Source organism: Amblyomma mixtum, chromosome 3 (assembly GCF_055824585.1).
Source record: "Amblyomma mixtum isolate Tamu chromosome 3, ASM5582458v1, whole genome shotgun sequence".
In the NCBI taxonomy this organism is placed as follows: domain Eukaryota; kingdom Metazoa; phylum Arthropoda; class Arachnida; order Ixodida; family Ixodidae; genus Amblyomma; species Amblyomma mixtum.
In genome coordinates, this window is record NC_143014.1 from 45,026,178 (window position 1) to 45,032,539 (window position 6,362).

The window sequence follows — 6,362 nt, forward strand, 5'->3', positions numbered from 1 at the left end:
TAACGACGTTCTTAGCGCCTCCGCGTGTCATTTCAGCTGGTTTGGGCACGCCTGTGCAAAAGTAAAGTGATGATTCTATTGCAACTCTATTCAATTCCAATTCTTTTTGCCCCGCATTATTTACACAGTGAAATTCACGCCCCCAGTATCGCTGGTATCGACCAAGAAAGCCGGGTGATAAGAAAAGAACAGAATGGGGTGAAGGCGAATCGTTATACGTGTCACGTGCGTCCTCAGATCGAATTCACGAACTCTTAGGTGATGGTTTGGTTTGGTTCATGGGGTTTAACGTCCCAACCCTTACAAAAATTGCTTTTGTGATTCTTTAGAAAGTCTTTCAAATTTACTCATTAAAATGTAATGAGTTTCTTTTAGATCTGTATGGAATTTTTGTCCAGAGTTTCAATAACTAATTGGCCACCGCATTGTTATAGGAACACGGCTAACGTCCTTTAAAAGAAAAACTGTAATGAGTTGCTTTAGAAACTCCTTGAGGAGTCTCTTTAGAAACCCTTTTGAGCGCACTCATTTCATTGTAATGTGCTGCTTTTGAATCTGTATAGAATTTGGCTACAGTGTTTCAATAACTAATTGGCCACCGCATTGCTATAGAAATGTGGCTAATGTCCTTTAAAAGAAATTCTGTAATGACTTGCTTTAGAAACTCCTTGAGAAATTGTTTAGAAATTCTTTTGAGTGTACTCATTTCATTGTAATGTGCTGCTTTTGAATTTGTATAGAATTTGGGTACAGTGTTTCAATAACTAATTGGCCACCGCATTGTTATAGGAACACGGCTAACATCCTTTAAAAGAAATACTGTAACAACTTTCTTTTGAAACTAGTTATATGAATTTTACGTAAATCCATTGGAATGCATTTATTTCATTGCAATGTGATGCTTTTGACACTGTATAAGATCTGAGTAATGAGTTCCAATAACTAATTGGCCACCACATTCCTATAGAAGCCCAGCATGTACAATGTAACATACATGATGTAACCACTGATTGCTGTAAGCATGCAAAAAAACATACAGAGCAACAGCACACGACATACAATCAACTAACTTTATTTCACTTAGCAACTTTTACAGCAGCTTATGGAATTGAACGTTTGCAGCTCCTGGCGAGCCTTAGTAATTAGCAGCATTTATGATGAAACTGATAGGAGACATGGCACACGAACAGTACGAGCACATTTTATTTTGAGACAATCAAGTAATTTTAGATTCATTTTCTGCGCCACATGTGCAACGAAGATCACACCTCAAAGAGAGTATGTTTTCACGAAAAAACAGTGGAGTAGCTACTCAAACAAATACTGCCTAGCCTTCTGCCTTCAACAGCTCTGAGTATATGCCTGCCTTAATTTTATTCACTTATGCCCTACATAAGGTACACAATGCTAGTCGGAGCCACAGCAAAAGGCTAGCTGCATGTTCATTCTGTGAGAATTAAAAGTTAGAAAGCACTGTATACCTTATGTAGTATTCTGAAAGGATATCATTTACAGCTGTCCCAAGGATTGCGTGCACAGCAGAGTGAACATGATGGAGTCACAATTGTTTTGAAGAGGACACGTGAGATCTACTTTCCAGAATTAAACTGCCTCTTGTTAAAACAGTACACGCACCTAATTTTGGTGGCATGCTTTCTTCTCCACAGTAATGTGGAAGACACTACTACGCATGGATCACCGGGTGGTATTCAGCTGCAAACTATAAATAATTTATAATTGAATTTTTCTCTCATGCTGTTACGGTTTCAACATCCGAACAACGAATGTAACGTTAACGTGCCCTTATAGGTCACATGAGGCATGAAAAAACAGCAAATTGCTGCTTCTTCATTTGTTGTCATTCCGGCTGTTGAGGCTGCTTGGCTTTAGCACTGTAGCAAATTAAAAGGACAAAGCAGTGATTATATCAGTTTCTTCATGTCTCCTAGACCTGTAAGCACACTTTGATGTCACAGTGATCGTTCGGCTCTTGAAACCGAAACAGCATGAGAAAGAAATTGAACTGTAAATTATTTAGCGGGCATACTAGAATACCACATAATAATCCATGCCTTACGAATCATTACAAAGCAGAAAACATGCACCCAAAAGTTAGGTGTCTGTACTCCTTTGAGCAGGAATAAATTCTTAATTCAAGCAAGACGCAAAGTACAAGAATGACAAAACAAAGTACATTATTCATTTCTACTCTACATGACTAAAAATCGTCCCATGAGGATGCAACTTTCAAGGAGTACTTTATGTCTGATACTGAGCAATAATGAACCAGATAGCCATCCTGCATATTACCGTTTGCTACAAGGACGCGCCTTTGTTGGCATTTTAATTCAGACTGGTTTGCACTACTCGCTATTAACCACAAAAAAGCTGTACATCAAATCTCTGACTGTGCCAACAAAAGAACTGTTTTTTTTCATTACATATATGTAACTTGTGTTTTCCTACATTGCTTCACATCTACAAATTGATACAACCATAGGGAATACAGGGCGGCCAGAATAGGATGCTTGACAGTTGGCTGCTCAATAATCCTTGTTAGGTGACAACATAAGCTGTGAATGTCATCTGTTACAGCCCCCTTCACTCAACTGCTGCTATACTTATGCATATGCTTTCCTGAGCTGAGTTTAAGTGTTGCCTGGATTCACAATGGTCAGCTTGCCCAACAATCTAAGAGACCATCATAAGCAGGCTGCAAAATTCACTGCTAAAGAAAGCTATGATATGCTGCAGTAATCAAGTGAACTGAACAAAAAGAAAAATGAGAAGAAAAGCTGTATTCGGTTTAGAGGAGAAACAAAACAAATATTTCGAAAACCAATCTATTTCATTCCTTTGTAGTAAATAGTAAGGAGGATAAATGTGCTGGGATATTAACAACCAACTCAAAGCACACATTTAAAATATGCAAATGCTTGATACAAGATCTGACTTCCTAACTATGCTGGTATAGACATATTTAGTTTAGAATTCATATCTTTTAATTGAGTGCATTATTCTGAAAATAAAAATTGGTCAAAAGGAGGCACTGTTGGTTCATATCGGCACTTCCATCTATTCTTTGGATGTGATCTTCATTGTGCATATCCCACAGTACAATAATTCAATTGCATAGATACCAGCATGTCCATTCATAAACTGTGCTGATCACTTGCAGTAAGCCAATGATGTGACATGGCCGGTAGATTATTAGGTGCATCATTGTTGTCTGTGTAGAGACGAGGAGGTGTCAGGTAGGCACCACCCATGCTTGCCAGTCTGAAGTACCCAGATGTCTGCGTATAGGCCAAAGAAAAAAAATCAGTCAGTGAGACCTAGCACACAACTGCTTTCACACTAATGCAAACAAAAGCATCAATCAGATCAGAATCTACAAGCAGTAGTACTCTAGTGATCTAGCTTTGAAGAGTACTAACAGCACAATACAGAAAGTATGATTTCAAAATAAATGGCATGTACACTTCGAAAAGAACTATAAACACCACCCAGCTGTGACTGATACTGCTGCCAGACTAGAACATTTCATAAGAATGAATAACTATTACATTAGCCTGTAACAGTATTCATCTAATACATATTTATTGCCACTATAATGCAGTGACAATCACAATCACTTTTTTTAGAGAACTAATTCACCTGTCTTCTGTGTTTTACAAGTGACTGATTAATTGCAGTAAGTAAATTAGGTGCAGTGAAAACTGAGAACAGCTGTAACTCAACCTCAGTAGCTCATAGGCAGCACAAAGCGTCTACATCTGAGTCTCTGGGAATGGCTACTCACAGTAATTGCACTCACTAAACATCTGACAAGATGGTGATGCCGACGACCCCCTCGTTAAGCAAAGGGATGGATTCTGATCCTGCTGCATTTAGAAAACTTTTCACTTCCCTGCTCCACTAATGCTGGATTGACACTGCTGAAATAGCTGTAGAAAGATATTAAGTGCGTTAACAATGTCACATAACTATTTTAAACTGCTAGCCAGTATAATCCATTGCATCCATATAAATGACTCCATTCAGTTACATAAATTAAAAACACGATATCTCTAGCACTCTGGTAGCGAGATCAATAAAGCTATATTCCAGTTGCTGCAGAAAAGCAGTGAGATTACAGCCAGGCAAATGAATCAGCACCAATACCACAGACATAACAAAACACAATATAAAATAATAAGCTTTTTACGGCATGACACTACGGTGCAAGTGGGAACATCTCGGCCAAATCCAAGTCTCAGTACTTCTCTCTTTGATAAACTCTGGAGAAACCGCATGCGTCACCATAAATTCCTTCGAAATAAAATTATTTCAAAGCATAGTCGAAAACATCATGGGCAGTTTGCGATGGTACAGCCGTAAGTGTGCAATTCATTTTTGCACCAGTCGAAGTATGCTTGAAATGCCAAAAAAGAAAAAAAAACCAAAGCCAGTGCCCACAAACACTCTCTATGAGCGAATAACGCCGGAAAGAGATTACCAAAAGTTATTTTCGCGGCGAAACTCATCCGCAACATTCCTCTTGCATTTGACGTGCGCAACTCTAGTCGGTTGTAGCTACATCGTCATTCCACTTCTAGGCACTGAACGGCCTGAGTACTGTGAGCATTTGTAACGTGGACTCGGCAGACCATGTTTTGTTCAGCTTGGAATTATACCCTGTACACACGCACACATACAAGCACGAAAAAACTAAACGCCGGGAACTACTGCCACTGAGAAGCATACGTCGTTCCAACACAGTGCTTTCCGCTCGTTGGTCCCAATCATCGCAATAATGAGCACAACGATATCATGAGAGTAAAAACATGCAACTGTACTCCATGTCACAACTTCGTCGCTGCGGAGAGGAAGTTATAGGCGCGAAGCGACGGTTTCCGTGGCTGTGTGACAGGTTCGCGGTCACGTGCAAACAGCGCACTTGCGGAAGCCGTTGCATCGAACTCAAACTTCTACTGCACTCCGAAGAAGTTGTCAGACAACACCCAGCAGCATTTACAGCACTTCACGCACCCCAGTACAACATTTTGGCAGATAATTTCAAGAACTGTACTCACATTCGTAAGCAATCACACAAGGTCGTTCGTTCTTCCACGTTGATGCCGGCATTGTCACGGCGTGGTGCAGCGCGCAATACGACGTCCAATATCTTGAGAAGAACTTCAGGTGCTTCAGAAGGTCTTTCGAAGCGCGCAGGTCACGCACCAGTTTTGTAGCACATTCGAAAACCACAGCACGAAAACACCACACAAGGCGCAACAGCAACAAAAAAAAACTACGCCCGAAACGCCACCCGGCCGGCCGGCAACAAAAGGAACATGGCGCCGCTGCTGACGACTTTGGGATTGGACTGGATTGGCTTCGGTGTGACTTTTTTTTTTATTTTTTGCCGCTGCTCGTGGTCGGAGTTTCGGTTTCTGTTTCCTTGGGAGCCGGTAACTCTGTGGTGCGAAATTCATTGTGTGTGGCAGGACTTATAATTAGAAGTGCTGGCATTTCTACCAACGTGGTTCTAGACGCATCTCCCTCCCTTGAGAAGGCAACGCCTGGTTCAGCGTCCTTGAGGCGAGGATCGACTATCAGACTGCGCGGTAGGCGTCCGCATGAAGCGCGCGCACATCTGCTCGGACTAGAAAAGCCAGCATTGCACCCTAACATAGAGTTAATACGCACCTAACGACTAAATACTCAAGGTGGGGCCATTCCAGCATGGTAAAGGAATTTTCGTCACACAGTGAAGTTGAATTGTAGGCCTGATAGCTGGTCTGTTGCAAAATGTGGGAAGCGCTTAAAACAAACAATATTTATTAATTTATGTCTACAGATACTAGCGAAGATAAAAAAAAGCACGTTAGGAACATAATCTTAATAATGGGCCTGTTTACTGTAGCGGCTGCCCGTCTCAACTACAGGTTTACTCTTTTGCAAAACTCGCGAAGTCAGCCTCTCTTTACAGCGGAAGGGGTCTTTACCATTGAGGTCATTTTTTTTTTAAGAGGGGGGGGGGGTGGCAGAAATCGGGTGCAGCGCTGGAGAAATATATTGTCCGAAAAATGTCGCGTGCCTCTTGTGCACGCTTCTGCCTTGTGTTGTTGCGGCGATAAAGGAATTAGGCGCAACTCTGTCAAGCCGTCAAATGAACCGTCACCACGCTGCAGTCGCGACGGAACGGTGAAACGCAGCTTTGCCAGGCCTCAGTGCTGCACCCAACTCCCGACCCTCGCGAGCCGCAACGCCACGGTAAAAGTGTTTTTGCGATGCTGGAAAGGTGACTTACGAAGTTTTGGAGAGGTTCTGCTAATACTGCACCGAATTACTGTCGCACAGTGCGTCGTGTGCTTGGT

At 41.7% G+C, this 6,362-nt stretch overlaps 1 long non-coding RNA gene across 1 annotated transcript; it reads right to left on the bottom strand.

The window, feature by feature from the left end:
* Nucleotides 1-1,056: 1,056 nt before the first annotated feature.
* Nucleotides 1,057-5,491, bottom strand: LOC149350005 (uncharacterized). The gene is made up of 2 exons (XR_016290196.1): nt 5,076-5,491; nt 1,057-3,296 (listed from the first exon to the last, which is right to left on the bottom strand). It is a non-coding gene; the product is annotated as an uncharacterized LOC149350005 (long non-coding RNA).
* Between the last annotated feature and the right edge of the window lie 871 nt (nt 5,492-6,362).